Raw genomic sequence first — 16,049 nt, 5'->3', positions numbered from 1 at the left:
AGACATTTTAGTTCACTTACATATTTATTAAAAAGTACATAAAAAAAAAAAAAAAAAAAAATATATATATATATATATATATATATATATATATATATATATATATATATATATATAATTTTTGGGGTTTTTTTGTTTAATGTTGTTCATAAGAGAGTACTGGGAGAGGAAAGGTTATTAATCTGAGACAGTCAGGCTCTGCAAGGCATTGTTCAATTACAGGGTGGGAGCCAGGAAGTGGGAAAATGTATTGCTTACCTACTGTAGAATAAAAGTGAGGTCACCAACAAAATAACAACTTCTCTGGCAGACAAAACAGCTTAAGTGGCCCATGTATGACTGTTTTTTTCATTCAACATGCGGGTTGTATGCTGAGGCATATTTGATTTATAAACATTATTGCCTGAATGTAAATGTTTTATCTTTTCTGCAATATTGGGGTTAGTTAGGGACAGTAAAAAAAATAGATGGTTGAGCCTTGTTTTTATCGCTAAATCTTGCCCCCAACCACTTTCCCTTAAAGTATATTTAAAGGCAAAGCTTTTTTTTAGTTTTGGATGGAGTGGAGAGGGATTAGGTTTTTATCGCTGTCTGTGTCCCCATTAGGGATATTCACCCTCTCTATTTGCCCTGTTTATCATTATTATTGAAAGTGAAAATAACCGAAAATCCCAAATGTTGGGTTGTACCCAGAAAAGTAATAGATGAGAAATCTTCTAATGGGGACACTTTGCAGGGATGTTCTCTCACTTCCTGTTTGGCTCTGGGACAGGATGTGAAATAAAATCTCTGCAATGGGACACAGATAGAGAAAAAAACTCTGACATGAGTTATAACCCTCCCTTGCTCCATCCAATATGAAAAAAAAATGCCTATAGCTCTATTTTAAGTTGCAAAGGCAGCAGGACAGGGGTGTACACATGCCTAAAGCTAAAATGATTTCCCCTGTTGTGATCACTAGGCGCTATCACTGGCAAACACTAATTAAACTGTCTAACTTTTAATGATATATATGTATATCAGCTCTTTACTGTCTATCTACTGATGTTGAGCTTCATTGTTTGTGTACTATTCATTTTTTCTTCTTTATTTTTTTCTTTTTATTTCAAATACAGATTTTGTGGCAGGAATTCATGGTGCAATTGACCTGACAGTGAAAAGCATACAGCTATCTTAGATTTACTTGTGGACATTCAAATGGTTTTAATTAATGTTCATTATTATCTGTTACATTTGTTTGGTCTTGTTTACATGTGGAAATGTTCCAAAGGCTCTGGTGAACTTATATATATCTATTTCAAACTTTTGTAGAATAATAAATGATGGATACTATGGGGGTTATTTACTAAAGGCAAATCCACCATGCCCTTCCAAGTACACTTGGAAGTGCAGTCGCTGTAGATCTGAGTGGGACATGCAAGGAAAATAAAAAACAGCATTTTTGCTTACACGTGATTGGATGATAAAATCAGCAGAGCTTCCCCCCTTTTTTTATGATCTTACTCCCAGATCTACAGCGACTGTATTTCCAAGTGCACTTGTAGTGCAGAGTGGATTTGCCTTTAGTAAATCAACCCCAATACAATGAAATGACTCTTTATTCATCCAAATTCAGTACACTACAGTTGGCACAAGATAGAATCCTGTAATTAAAGTCATTCTCTAGGGAAGAATTAAAGTGGCAGTAAACTATCTTATTTAACAACAATCTCTTACGCATCCATTACTAAAAGCTACTTAAAGTGGACCTTTACTTAAAATTTAAAGTACCATTAATCTGCCTCTACTCCTCTAACATATTTCAAAGCTTTTTTTGGGAGCCGGTACCCTTTTCTGACAGGTACCCTCTCCCACTTTTGCAATTCTCTCCTACATACAGTGGGACCATGGAGAATGAACTTAGCCACCCTATAACAGGAAGACAGATCATAGCAGCAAAAAAAAAATTAAAAAATTAAACTAGGATATTTGGAGGAGGCTGAGAGCAATAGAAGGCACTTACCAAAGTTTAGTGTCACATTAAGCTCTTACTAGCCGCTCAGGGGAAGTTCTCCAGGAAAATGCACAACCATTTTTAATTATTATTCGAAAGCCAAAGTTTATTTTTATTTTTTTTCTACAGGGTTGAGTGTTTTTCTGCACTGTGCAAAAATAACTTGGTTACTTAGAAGATGCATTAGTATAGATATTTAGGAATCTGTGTATGTCTAGCAGTACCTCCTATAACAGCCAGCCACTTTGGCTAATTTCACAGAAGTGCTCCGACTTTCCACAGCCCCCTCCTCTCCAATGAAAATTAAGTATCTTGGGTCAATAAATGAACAGTCTGCTCCTGTGAGAGAATGGAAAGATCAGCCACATCTATTAGTAAAAGCAGCACACATTACACTTGTTAGGCACACAGTTAACCCTTTGATTGCCCCTTGATGTTACTCTTACCCAGTCAGTGTCATTAGTAAAGTAGCAGTGTAAAGTTTTAGCACTGATCACTGTATTGGTGTCACTGGTAATCTCAGTTAATCAGTTCCCACCCAGTGTCAGATTTTCCGCTGAAGTATCACACTCCCACTATAAGTCAATGATCCCCACCATTACTAGTTTAAAAAAAATAAAATAAATTCAAATTCCAGTATGTATACCATAGTTTGTAGACACTATGAACTTTCAAGCAAACCAATCAATATACACTTATTAAGACTTTTTTTATTTATTTTTTTACCAAAGACAAGTAGCAGAATACATTTTGCCCTAAATTTAGGAAGAAATTCGATTTTTTTATGTGTTTTATAGCAGAAAGTAAAAAATATTGTTTTTTTTTTCGAAATCTTTTGTCTTTTCTTTATTTATGTAATAAAAAATAAAAAAACCCAGTGGTGATCAAATACCACCAAAAGAAATTATATATATATAATCTATTTGTGTGAAAAAATTGTAACAATTTCATTTGCGTGCAGTGTTGCATGACCGCTTAATTGCCAGTTAGACCCCTTTCACACTGGTGCACTTTGCAGGCGCTACAGTGCCTGAAAGAGCCGCTTCTGTCTCTCCAATGTGAAAGCCTGAGGGCTTTCACACTGGGGCGGTGTACTGGCAGGACACTAAAAAAAGTCCTGCTAGCAGCATCTTTGGAGCGGTGAAGGAGTGGTGTGTATACCGCTCCTCCACCGCTCCTGCCCATTGAAATCAATGGGCAGCGCGGCTATACAGCCGGCAAAGCGCTACTGCTGCAGCACTTTGCGGGTGGTTTTAACCCTTTCTCGGCTGGTTTTAACCCTTTCTCGGCTGCTAGTGGGGGGTAAAAGCACCCCGCTATCGGCCGAAGAGCACAGCGAAATTGACAGCAATGCACCGCTATTTTTACCGCTGATGCACCCACTGGGGCCTTAAAGTAGCGCAGTGCCGAATAGCAAAAAAGTGCTCTGGTCATGAAGGGGTAAAACCTTTCCGGAGCTCATGTGGCTGTAGAAGGTTATGCTTTATTCATTTTTCATTTCTGAGGTATACAACCACTGTACGCGTTCATTAGAAATCATTAGCAGATAACCTGTGTTTAGAGAATACGCAGTTTGCTGTTGAAGTCATCCTTGACATGCCTTGAATGCTACTTGCACCCTAGTTTTATTTTGGGCCACTGAGCTGGAACAAGCATCCAACAAGTAAAGTGAGATTGGTGACTAGCAATATTAGAGAGAGAGGTCAAAATGTCAGCCTCCATAAGTAATTAACTAAACTCTACCCTTGTATTACCCTCATTTTATGCACAGCATGATGCTGTACATAGTAAGCTCAGGGAAAGGAAAAAGTGATGACTCTAAATTAGTAAAATATTAAGCTTAAAGTTCTTTAAAGTGATCGTAAGGGTTGAACTATTTTTTTTTTTTAATTAATAAACAAAATACCTGTTCTTTGCCACGATATTGTACCTGAAATCAGCAAAAGTAGAGCAGGAACTACTTTTTCAAATTGATGTGGCACCGCAAAGTCGGCGCTGCACCGATTTGAACAGTGCCATTTGCGACAATAGACCTGTCAAATCATATGACAAGTCACTCTGGTGTGAACAGGGCTTAGTGCTAATATAATGAGTAGATTGCTGCCAGTTGAACGAGTAAGAATCAACTCTGTAGGATGAATCAAAACAAAGAAACAAGCAGCGCCATGTGAGTGTAGTAAGTCATTAATATCACTTTAATCAAAAAGGTAGGCAACTCACATTAGAGAGAGCATGTATTCTGCAAGTCAACAATTAATCCTGCTGCAGGGATGATAGTCCCAATTTGTGAGGCATCCATCCAGTGGAAAGCGGCTTTAACCATGCTGGTGGTTTCCAGTGCTCCTAGGCTAGCCAGATCCCAGTGTAAACACTCAAATGACAGCTTGAGCGACATAGTGGTAGGAGAGTGTTACGCACGTCGGATGGCCTGACAAAGGAGCGCACATGCTCCAAACGGGCATCACTCTTTCTTGCCGCTACGACGCTGGTGCTATGTTTTTCCCGGTGACCACTGTCATCAGGACAAAGAGAGTGATTTGAGAACCAAAATTTTAGGGTTGTCATCTGAACCAAAGGTGAGGATAAAGCTTTCAATTGGGTCAGCTATTGAAGTGACAACTCTTTGGGGGGGGGGGGGATTTACTCTCACTTTGTTGAGATTTCCTCTTGCTGCTTGTTGAGTTTTCAGGACAATTTTGTGTTGATTTACTAAAGGCAAATAGACTGTGCGCTTTGCAAAGTGCATGTCCTCTGCAGGTGCAGTTGCTCCAGAGCTTAGTAAATGAGGTAAGGCTTCACTTTGCAAAGAGTACCCAATTATGTGCAAGGAACACATGGAAGATGGAAGTCAGCAGAGTTTCTTCTCTTTTACTAAGCTTTGGAGCAACTGCACTTTGCAAAGTGCAGTCTTTTTGCCTTTGGTAAATCAACCCCTAAGTGTCCCAAATGAGACACAGACACAAAAAAATAAACTGACAGGGGGATTCGCCAATCTCTACACTATACAAAGCAGGAAAAAAAGTTTTGGCTATGCATATACTTTAGGCTAGGTTCACACTGCTGCAGTGCGAATTTAGCGCGATTTTGATCCGATTGCGTTGCAAATTTGCATTGCGAATTCTTTGTGTGTTCTTGCGATTCTACTGCAAATTTTGCAATCTATGGAGCTGAATTCGCATTGCACACGGATCAAACTCGGACAGGACCCTTTTTTTACGCAGGTTAAATTCGCAACGCATTGATGTGAACAGCACTCATGGAAAACAATGTTATTAAAATGACTTGCGAATTTGAGCGATCGCAGCGGCTCAAATTCGCAATAAAATTCGCAGCAGTGTGAACCTAGCCTCAAGCACAATCATTGTGCTAATTTAGAAAGCAGGGTGCAATGACAGAAATGGAGATTTTCCAGCAAAGCTTCCTAGAAAACGAAAAATTTAATTCTCACAAGACCTTGATTAAACCAAAAACAATTGCCTTTAGCATACTGAGCACTGGGTCTTGTCAGCATCGACTAGATTGGCACATGCATGCATTGCAGGAAGTGCAGGATGTACTGTATTTGCAATGAGCAAATGTGCTCACATTATGTAAAAATATTCTTTTAAAACTTGAATGTGCATTATAATTATTTTTTCACTCTAAATCAATCAAAATCATGGCAATAAAAAACATAAAGCAAAAAAAAAAAAAAAAAACATATTACCTGTAATCTGCTGTTTTGCCTGACGTTTTCTCTGGAATTGCCATTTAAAAAATGATTTGATTAATTTAGCCTTGCCTTGGATTGACATTTTTATTGCTTTGTAAACTATATACAATAATTGTACCCGAATGCATTCTTCAGCTTCATTTCAGTTTCAGAAAAAAGTTTTGTCTCTGAAATCTATTATTAGGTTTAGAAATGAAATATAGTTTGTAGGAATAAACATTCATGAATGCATATTGTCTCTGTTTTTTCTTTATTCATACACACTGGCAACTCATACCAAGCACCTATAATTTATTACAAAACTCATACTTGTGGAAACCACAAAAGATTGTGTTTCAGGTGTGGTTGATTGTTACTAACCATATATCTATAGAATTGTTATTATAACATTGCGTTGGCTTGAGGTTTCTTTTACAAGGCTTGAAGGCAGCAAAATTTCAGCTTACAAATGCTTGAAAACAATGACAATTACCATTTCCTGAGTACAGGAAGCACCTGGGGCACAAGTTTATTCTATAGGACTGTATATAGAGAATACAGTTGGGTCATTCCCCTTTTGAATTGTGATATCTTCTGATTATACAAGGTCAACAAAAGAGACTCTGAAATGTGAATGCCCTTATTATACAGAGCCATGTGTACCTATTATATAGTAAACAATCTTTTTAAGTATTGTCAAGAGATACTCTGGAATTTTATAAATAAAGAAATGTTTCTTGTTTTGTGCTCTTAAACTTCATAGCCCTAGATGACCTATACAACATGCATTGTTTTACTGCTTTCTCTAGTCTAGTACAAAGTTGTAACTGAAAAACATATTTATTTCAATTCTATATAGAGATTTTTAGCAAATCAATAACAAAATATACTTTGAAAGTATACGGTTCATAAAACAAGTTGTAGATCTGACTGCCTGTTGGGGTATTAATACATATTACAATAATAAGGATATACAGTTGTATCCCACTTTTGGGGGGGGGGTTATGAGAAATGACTCTTCCCAAGCAGGATATTGTGCTAAACCTGTAGGCAAATAAGAGCGCTAAGTGGAAAAGTTGGTTTGATAATAAAGTTAGCAGTGCCTCCACCCAGGACAGAGCCTCTATGAACAGAGGGGAATTCTTTCCTGGGAAATTAACCAGTAACCTACTCAAAGTAATTGGTCACAGAGGAACTTCTGCAGCCAGCATGCAACATTAACCATAATTATACAGATGCACACCAGTATGTAAATAATATATGCTTAATAGATTAAAAGTTTAATAATAGTACATAAATCCAAAGTACAAACAGGTAATATCAGCAAAGGGTCCATCAGGAGTCCTGGTGGAATTGTGATATATAGACGGCATATATAGTTAATAATAAACATACCTCCAAATAAATGTTGCATCAAAGTTCAGGTTGCAGGGGCCCCAAGGATGATCGTGATGCAGCAACTGTCTTGGAGACCTGAAGACAAGTCAGTGATGATGGGGAGAACCTCCAGCTGTTGTGCAACCAGCCTGCAATGCAGCTTCTTGCCAGCAGAAACTGTGCTGCGGCACTGGAATTTAGAGTCAGCAGATCTATTCTACATTTTAGTCCCTAGTTGCTTCTAATCCGCCATTCAACCGGTTCTCTAACTAAGTGGCCATCAGATACCTAACGTGGCTTTAGCCTTTGGTGGTTATTGAGCCCTGAGCTAAAACTAGTTTAATAATCCAAGATCAGAAGTGACATGTTTAACTAAAATAACAGGAACTGAATATCATCTATATTGCAATAAACAGGTTCACCTACTATGACTACAACAAGGTGACCACAACACACCTGTACCGTGTCACGGACTGAAATATCTGATATAGTGCATGTCAGATGATAACAAGGGGATAGATTAACAGTACTTTTGTCACTAATCTTTAAATATCACATATATACACCCAGAAGCTATGCGTGACAATAGTAAACTATTAAACATAGAAACACTTGCCTAATAATCCATGCTTCTCGCCTGGATTAGAAGCAGCTCCTTCCTAGTAGGATGCATGGCCTCAGATTCTCTCCCCCTATTTACTCCCTCCCTCTGGGGTTTCTAACCTAGTCCCACAGAGACAGGAAGTGGTGTACATAATGAAGCACAGCCACTTACAAATACGGAAAGGGCAGCAGATCCCTACACAGTATGTACAGTATGCTGGAGAAGTGTGGTTGTTTCAAAGCTTTTATTAAAATGTATTTAGTAAAATAGATACACATTTGGGATCTAAATATTACATTCATGTGTTAATTCAGGACAGTTTTTTGTTAATTTTGTAGATGCATCCACATATACAACCAAAAGTTGCACACAAACCACTCTTGATGACAGAACAGAACAGAATACACACCATTTGCTGGAGAGTCTTAGTTGTGTATGCACCAGGCATTTACAGTCCTCTAGTACAGGGTGCTGCAAGCTTTCTAAACAAAGGGCCATCTTACTGTCCTTCAAACTTTAGCTGGTCTGGACAGTGGCTAGTTGGAATAGAAAATACCCAGGTATTCGGGGGTGAAAATAATTCCTCAAACTTGATTGTTAGTGGGGGTAAAAAAAAATACATTTTTACACTATTTAATGGGAACAAATCCTTGAAACATTGAACACAGAGGAAAAATGGGAGTGCTTTAGGAACATATTAAATAAAAGTATCACCAAGTGCATTCCAATGGGTGACAATTATAGAAGAACAAAGGTTAAACCTGTGTGACTGAAGCAAAACGTAAAATGTCATATTAAGGACAAAAAAATGGCCTTTAAAAAATATAAAGAGGAGGGATTAGTGTCAGCATTCCAACACTACGAGGAATGCAATAAGAAGTGTAAGAACGCAATCAGGGCAGCTAAAAAAAGGCTACGAGAGGCACATAGTGGAGGAGAGTAAAAATAAATGTTTTAAATATATTAACCCCCCTGGCGGTATTCACGAGTCTGGCTTGGGGTGGATTTTCAATACCAAAAGCGGTATCCCCGAGCCAGACTCGGGATCGCATCGCAGGATCCAGGAAGAGTTTACTTACCTTGTCCCCTGGATCCTGCGATGTCTCCCTGCTGTGATCGGCGAGCCGCTGTGTCTCGCTCGATTCACAGTGCCGAGCTCTGTTCCCTGCGAGCGTTGCGACGCATGGGGACGGAGTTCGGCCGCAAATTCAAAAAGTAAAATACACAGTACAGATACAGTATACTGTAATCTTACAGATTACAGTACTGTATCAAATAATTACACATCCCCTTTGTCCCTAGTGGTCTGCCCAGTGCCCTGCATGCAGTTTTATATTATAAATAATGTTCTTTCTGCCTGGAAACTGGAGATTGTCCATAGCAACCAAAACTGTCCCTTTACATCAAAAGTGGCTTTAGACCAGCTAGAAAACAGCGATAATAAATTAGAATCACTCGCAGAATTGAGCGATAGTGATTTGTGGGGAAATCCGTCACCAAACACTAAAAGTAACGAAAGCGACAATTCTGCAACTGAGAAAATGTCAGTGTTTTTGATTTGATTACATTATTGAATAATTTTTATTATTATTATATTATTATTTGTTATAATTATTTATAGTTATTTATTATATTATAATTTTTTATTTTGTTTTTCAAACTTTATCATACCCGGGATGTCTACTAGACTCTTGTTTGAACAGATTTAAGTGAATTATTCCTAAGAATTACAGGCCTACAATATAAAACGCCAAATTTCTGTGCAAAATAATTGTACCGCTTTCAGCACCTAAAATCTGAAATAATCATACCGCCAGGGAGGTTAACAGTAAAAAGGCAACGTCGGAACACATATGCCCCATAGAGGATGATGAAGGGTAGACATGTGCACTGTCAATAAATTTGTTTTGTTTCGTTCCATTCCATTTCATATTAAAATTAATTCGTAATTCGTGTCCGAAATTCAATTTGGATTCGTACAAAATACGAATTTTCGTTAGGTTCGTAAAATTTTCATAACAATAACGAAAGTTCGTTATGATAAATTTACATTATGAGGGGCTCCCACCATCCCTGTGCTGTGCTGACTTCCTGGGTTTTTAACTTTTAGTTTAGTTAACTTTTCGTAACAATAACGAAAGTTCGTTATGATAAATTTATCATTATGAGGGGCTCCCACCGTCCCTGTGCTGTGCTGACTTCCCGGGTTTTTAACTTTTAGTTTCATTAACTTGTTGTAACAATAATGAAAGTTTGTTATGATAAATTTATCCAAAGTTCGTAAATGAAATTTCGTATTTCGTACAAAATTCGTATGCATAAAAATTCGTATTTCGGATCCTTTTCCGATTTGTACGAAACTAATCGCACATGTCTAATGAAGGGAAGATAGTTACAGATGACACGGAGAAGGCAGCTGTACTAAACGTTTTCTTCTCAGTTTTCACACAGGAAAAAGATGGGCATAACAACCACAACTGTATTGTTGGTAACACCTCACAGGATCTACCTTTGTGGATAATAGAGGCTGGAGTCCGGAAAGGATTAGAGAAGCTTAACATAAATAAATCTCTAGGCCCGAATGGCTTACACCCAAGAGTCCTCAAATAACTCAGTCAGGTTATATCCAGACCACTATTCCTAATCTTTATGGACAGGATACTGATAGGAATGGTACCAGCTGATTGGCGAAAACCCTACGTGATACCAATATTCAAAAAAGGGCAGTGATATATTCCTGGAAACTACAGGCCTTTCAGTCTAACTTCGGTAGATTGTAAACTATTTAAGGGGATGATAAGGGATCATATCTAGTAATTTGCTGATGAAAACAGTATCATTAGTTGTAATAAGCATGGGTTTATGAAAGGTCGCTCTTGCCAAACCAACCTATTCACATTCTACGAGGAAGTGAGCTACCATCTGGACAAAGTAAGGTCGGTAGATGTGGTGTATCTGGATCTTGCAAAAGCATTTGATACAGCCCCCCACAAATGCTTAATCTACAAAATGAGGTCTGTGGGTATGGACCATAGGGTTTATTCTTGGATAGCAAACTGGCTACAGGGGCATGTCCAAAGGGTGGTGATCAATAACGTGTACTCAGAATGGTCTAGAGTGGTTAGTGGGGTACCCCAAGACTCTGTCCTGGGGCCAATGCTGTTAAATTTATTTTTATATGCTATAGAGCAGGGTGCCTCAAACTACGGCCCGCGGGCCACATGCGGCCCGCTGAGGTCATTTATCCGGCCCACCCCACCCAGGGCCGGATTCCTGACAGGACACACAGCCACACTAATAAATGGCACGGACGGGGGCGGATCTGCTTGGCTCGGGCCGGGGCCAGGTCGGCTCATCTTGGGCAGGTCCACTCTGCTCCGACAGGGAGAATGTCCACTCCGCTCAGACAAGCTACACAAGCCGCCTCCCCCACCCCAGTCATGTCTATGGAGGGCTCCGTGTGCCGCGCTGCACGCTGGGAAGTGTAGTTTCCAGCGCAGCCCCACGGATTCACTTCTCACTGGCATGGCAGACAGGAGGCGCGGAGGTGACGCTCGCCTTGTCCCAGGACAGCGAGGAGGAAGAGGAGTCCAGCAGGGAGAGCGCAGGCTTCAGGGAACAGCCTACTAGGAAGAAGTGAGAACCGAGAGATCGGGGAGACAGTCGGAGGCAAGTCCGTATGTGTAAGTGTCCCCCTGTCCATCCCTCTGTCCCCCTGTCCATCCCTCTGTCCCCCTGTCCATCCCACAGTCCCCCTGTCCATTCCTCTGTCCATCCCACAGTCCCCCTGTCCATCCCTCTGTCCCCCTGTCCATCCCTCTGTCCCCCTGTCCATCCCACTGTCCCCCTGTCCATCCCACAGTCCCTCTGTCCCCCTATCCATCCCTCTGTCCCCCTGTCCATCCCTCTGTCCCCCCGTCCATCCCTCTGTCCCCCCGTCCATCCCTCTGTCCCCCCGTCCATCCCTCTCTCCATCTGTCTGTCCCACCGTCCATCCCTCTGTCCATCCCTCTGTCTATCCCACAGTCCCCCTGTCCATCCCTCTGTCCCCCTGTCCATCCCACAGTCCCCCTGTCCATCCCTCTGTCCATCCCACAGTCCCCCTGTCCATCCCTCTGTCCCCCTGTCCATCCCACAGTTCCCCTGTCCATCCCACAGTCCCTCTGTCCCCCTGTCCATCCCACAGTCCCCCTGTCCATCCCACAGTCCCCCTGTCCATCCTACAGTCCCCCTGTCCATCCCACAGTCCATCCCTCTGTCCCCCTGTCCATCCCTCTGTCCCCCCCGTCCATCCCTCTCTCCATCTGTCTGTCCCACTGTCCATCCCCCTGTCCATCCCTCTGTCTATCCCACAGTCCCCCTGTCCATCCCTCTGTCCATCCCTCTGTCCCCCTGTCCATCCCACAGTCCCCCTGTCCATCCCTCTGTCCATCCCACAGTCCCCCTGTCCATCCCACAGTCCCCCTGTCCATCCCTCTGTCCCCCTGTCCATCCCACAGTCCCCCTGTCCATCCCTCTGTCCCCCTGTCCATCCCACAGTCCCCCTGCCCATCCCAGAGTCCCCCTGCCCATCCCAGAGTCCCCCTGTCCATCCCACAGTCCACCTGTCCATCCCACAGTCCCTCTGTCCATCCCACAGTCCCCCTGTCCATCCCACAGTCCCCCTGTGTCCCCCCGTCCATCCCTGTGTCCCCCTGTCCATCCCTGTGTCCCCCTGTCCATCCCTGTGTCCCCCTGTCCATCCCTCTGTCCCTCTGTCCATCCCTCTGTCCCCTTGTCCATCCCTCTGTCCCCCTGTCTATCCCACAGTCCCCCTCTCCATCCCTCTGTCTCCCTGTCAATCCCTCTGTCCCCCTGTCCATCCCACAGTCCCCCTGTCCATCCCACAGTCCCCCTGTCCATCCCTCTGTCCCCCTGTCCATCCCACTGTCCCCCTCTCCATCCCACTGTCCCCCTCTCCATCCCACTGTGCCCCTCTCCATCCCACTGTTCTCCTGTGCATCCCACTGTCCTTCTGACCACTCTGCAGCCCCCCCTCCACCCCACTGCCTCCCCCTGTGCATCCCGCTAATGTGGGGTTCTTTGGGGTGCTGTGGTTAGGGTGGTCCACTTTGGGGTGCCTTAAATATGATGGACTGATTTGGAGTGTTGAGATAGAATGAGCCACAAGCTAGTCTAGGTAGGAGGAGGGCGGGACTTTTATCACAGCGCGTCCGAACTATAGTCCGGCCCTCTAACAGTCTGACCGATAGTGAACTGGCCCCCTGTTTAAAAAGTTTGAGGACCCCTGCTATAGAGGATGGGATAAGTAGCTCAATCTCAGTGTTTGCTGAGGACACAAAAATAAATAGTGCAATAATATTACAGCAGGATATAGCAACTTTACAAGAGGACCTGAATAAATTAATGGAGTGGGCAACTAGATGGCAAATGAGGTTTAACATTGATAAATGTAAGGTAATGCACTTGGGGGTTAAAATATAAACGGAAGTTACTCACTAAGGGGAGAACCCCTGGGGTATTCCAGGATGAAGAAGGATCTGGGGGTCCTAGTAGAAGACAGACTGAGCAATAGCATGCAATGTCAAGATGCAGCAAGCAAAGCCCTTGAAAGGGGATTTACAGAGCTAAAACCATAATCGTGCCACTTTATAAAACTCTGGTTCGACTGCATCTATTGTATTCCGTCCAGTTCTGGTCACCAATCCTCAGAAAGAATGTGCTGGAGCTGGAGAAAGTCCAGAGAAAAGTAACAAAATTAACATGGGGACCTCAATTAGGAACAGCTACAAGTGCTAAATTTATTCTCCCTGGAGAAGAGACGCTTGAGAGGAGATATGATAGCGATATACATATATCTCAATGGTTATCTCAGCTTAAGCATGAAACATTTCAGTCCAGGGAGTGTAAGAAGACACAGGGCCACACAATGAGACTGGAAGAGAAGCAGTTTAAGCTTAAGTTGCATAGGGGGTTTTTCACTGTCAGGGCAGTAAAGATGTATAACTCTCTTCCACAATCTGTGGTGTCAGCAGGAAGTATGGATAGTTTTAAAAGACAAACACACACACACACACACCAACAAAGGTTTAACTGGATGGACTGTTGTCTTTGTTCAGTCTTACCTACTATGCAACTATGACAATCCACTGCAATAGCACTGTGATAATACATATAAAATAACAAAACAAATAAACACTTTGTGCCAAATTAACCAACTTTGGTTATTTTATATGTACTATCAAAGAGCTACTTTTTGGATTGTCATACGAGTTGTGTCTAAAAAGTTTGGTGATGGTGAATGGTAACAGAAAACAAACAAAACAGAAGATACAAACAAATTACCTTTATTGGTCTTCAAAATAATTGCCATCCTTCACAACACACTTTTGGCAACGTTCATAAAGCTTCTGGAAACTATCAGCAAAGGCATCTTTTGCAATCAATAGCAGGGACACTGTTACACATTCTTGGATTGCCACCACGTTGCAAAACATGTGCCTTTCATGAAACTCTTCAGGCTGGGAAACAGAAAGAAGTCCGCAGGCACCAGATCAAAGGAGTATGGAGAACGGGTACACTGCGCTGAGGTCTGCAGACGATGGTGCGCACCATATCCTTGCTATTGCCCCGTTCCTCCTCCATCAATCATAGAGTCAGTCGCCGATCTTGTGCCAGCATTTGTCGCACTCGCTCAATCATGCCTGGGGTCTGCTTGTCGGCGGCCTACCCGAATATGGCTCATCCTCCCACCCGTGGCAAAAGCGCCTGAACGAATGTGTTGTAAACATATTTTCTGCTCACGGCTTCCATCCTGTAAACTTGCACCAACATTTCATGCGTCTCTGTCAGAGTTCCCCCAATCAATATCAGAACTTGATGTTCACTCATTGCTCCATTGCACTGTGATCCTACCTCTTACACGACTACGTTTGACTGCCCGCAGAGGGTTTATCCTGATGGTCATGTGTATTCCATGCTAGGTGTCGCTTCTCAACACGTCTCTGGATAGCCACGTGCATGCACCTGGCCCATGTTGCCGTTGAGATATCGGACCATTCACCAAACTTTTTCGACACACCTCATACCTGGCCCGACCTTTTTGCAGTTTTATGAAGTCATTTGCAGAATAACAGTACTTTCACAATTTACGTTCTTTTAGAGATGTCATAAAAGAGTGTAATTCTGTGGAGGATGCCTAAGGTCAACAATCCAACAAAATAACCTACTGTTCAATAAATACAGAGAGAAATATAGGGATTTTAACTGTGCAAGCAACTGGACATGAAAAGATTATTTTTTCTAAAAATTTTTTTTTATTTTTAATTCAATCATTAAAAAAGGGGGGGGACATACAGTTTATACATAGTATCTGAAATAACAATTTATAAAAACATAGTGGTCACAGTTGGGATACGAGTTTGTGTTGAATCTTAACAGATGATACTTATTGCATAGTAGCCCGACATGTTTCGCATTGTCGCTTTTTCAAGGGATATGCAAAAGTGGTGGTGATATCATCCTAAACTCTTAGTGATTCTAGAGAAATAGAAAATAGCATGAGGAACATTTGTATTTTATATTAAAACATAAGATGACACAATTTGTACATAGACCTACGCATTGTCCTCACTGAAACAGCATTGGTTATAATGCTTACCGCCATATTGACCCAACAAGAACCTCGTCAAACCCAGCATTAAACCACCCGAATTGGGGCAGCGATGAGGCCAAAGTGTGCAGCCACAGGGAACAGAAGGATGGAGCTGTGTATAAATTATAAAATGCAGTATGTCAGAAAAGGAGGATTTCGGTAATATTGGGTGAAACGGTATATGGCTAGTTATGTGGATATCGGTAGATAAATAAATTAATCACCGGCATCACAGAACTTTTGAATCAGCAGTCACAGAATGTGTTATTAGGTTAGTTAAGTCAGGGGTGAAAGAACTATTTGATACTTACCCTTTAGATTGATCAAACCAATAACCAAGGGTAGAGGCAGTCATCAATTGAGATGCAATTATAAAGGTAATTCAATGTTGCTGGTTAATGAAACCAGAGGGATATTACTGCAAGGAAGGGGTTAATTGATTAGTTAAGGGGTAAAGTAATATAGGGAAATTGAAGTATATGCATGAGGTAATGGTAATAAGAGTTTAGGATTAACTCATCCGGTCTAATAATACCCAGATAGACAAGGACAAATTGTCTCAGAGTTTACATGTTGAAAACAAAAGGGCAGCTATTTGAGTACTTTTTCACTTGAAGTTTGAAAACTGAAGGATAATGGGTAAAGATTAAAGCATAGGCATAGCACTAGAGTGTAGAGCAGTGTATGGTACACTTACCAGTCACTTGACACTGCTAGGGGGTGAGTTCCA

At 41.6% G+C, this 16,049-nt stretch overlaps 1 protein-coding gene across 1 annotated transcript in view; it reads left to right on the top strand.

Annotated features, from left to right (window-relative positions):
• LOC141103399 (fibronectin type III domain-containing protein 7-like) overlaps positions 1 to 3,879 on the top strand; it is a 58,326-nt gene extending 54,447 nt beyond the window's left edge. Inside the window, exon 14 of the mRNA XM_073592931.1 lies at positions 1,116 to 3,879. The gene's annotated coding sequence lies outside the window, so the exon portion shown is untranslated. The remainder of the gene's footprint in view (positions 1 to 1,115) is intronic.
• The last annotated feature ends 12,170 nt before the right edge of the window (positions 3,880 to 16,049 follow it).

This window comes from Aquarana catesbeiana, linkage group LG07 (assembly GCF_042186555.1).
Source record: "Aquarana catesbeiana isolate 2022-GZ linkage group LG07, ASM4218655v1, whole genome shotgun sequence".
In the NCBI taxonomy this organism is placed as follows: Eukaryota; Metazoa; Chordata; class Amphibia; order Anura; family Ranidae; genus Aquarana; species Aquarana catesbeiana.
The sequence above is the reverse complement of the archived record's forward strand: the minus strand, read 5'-3'. Positions and strand labels throughout refer to the sequence as shown.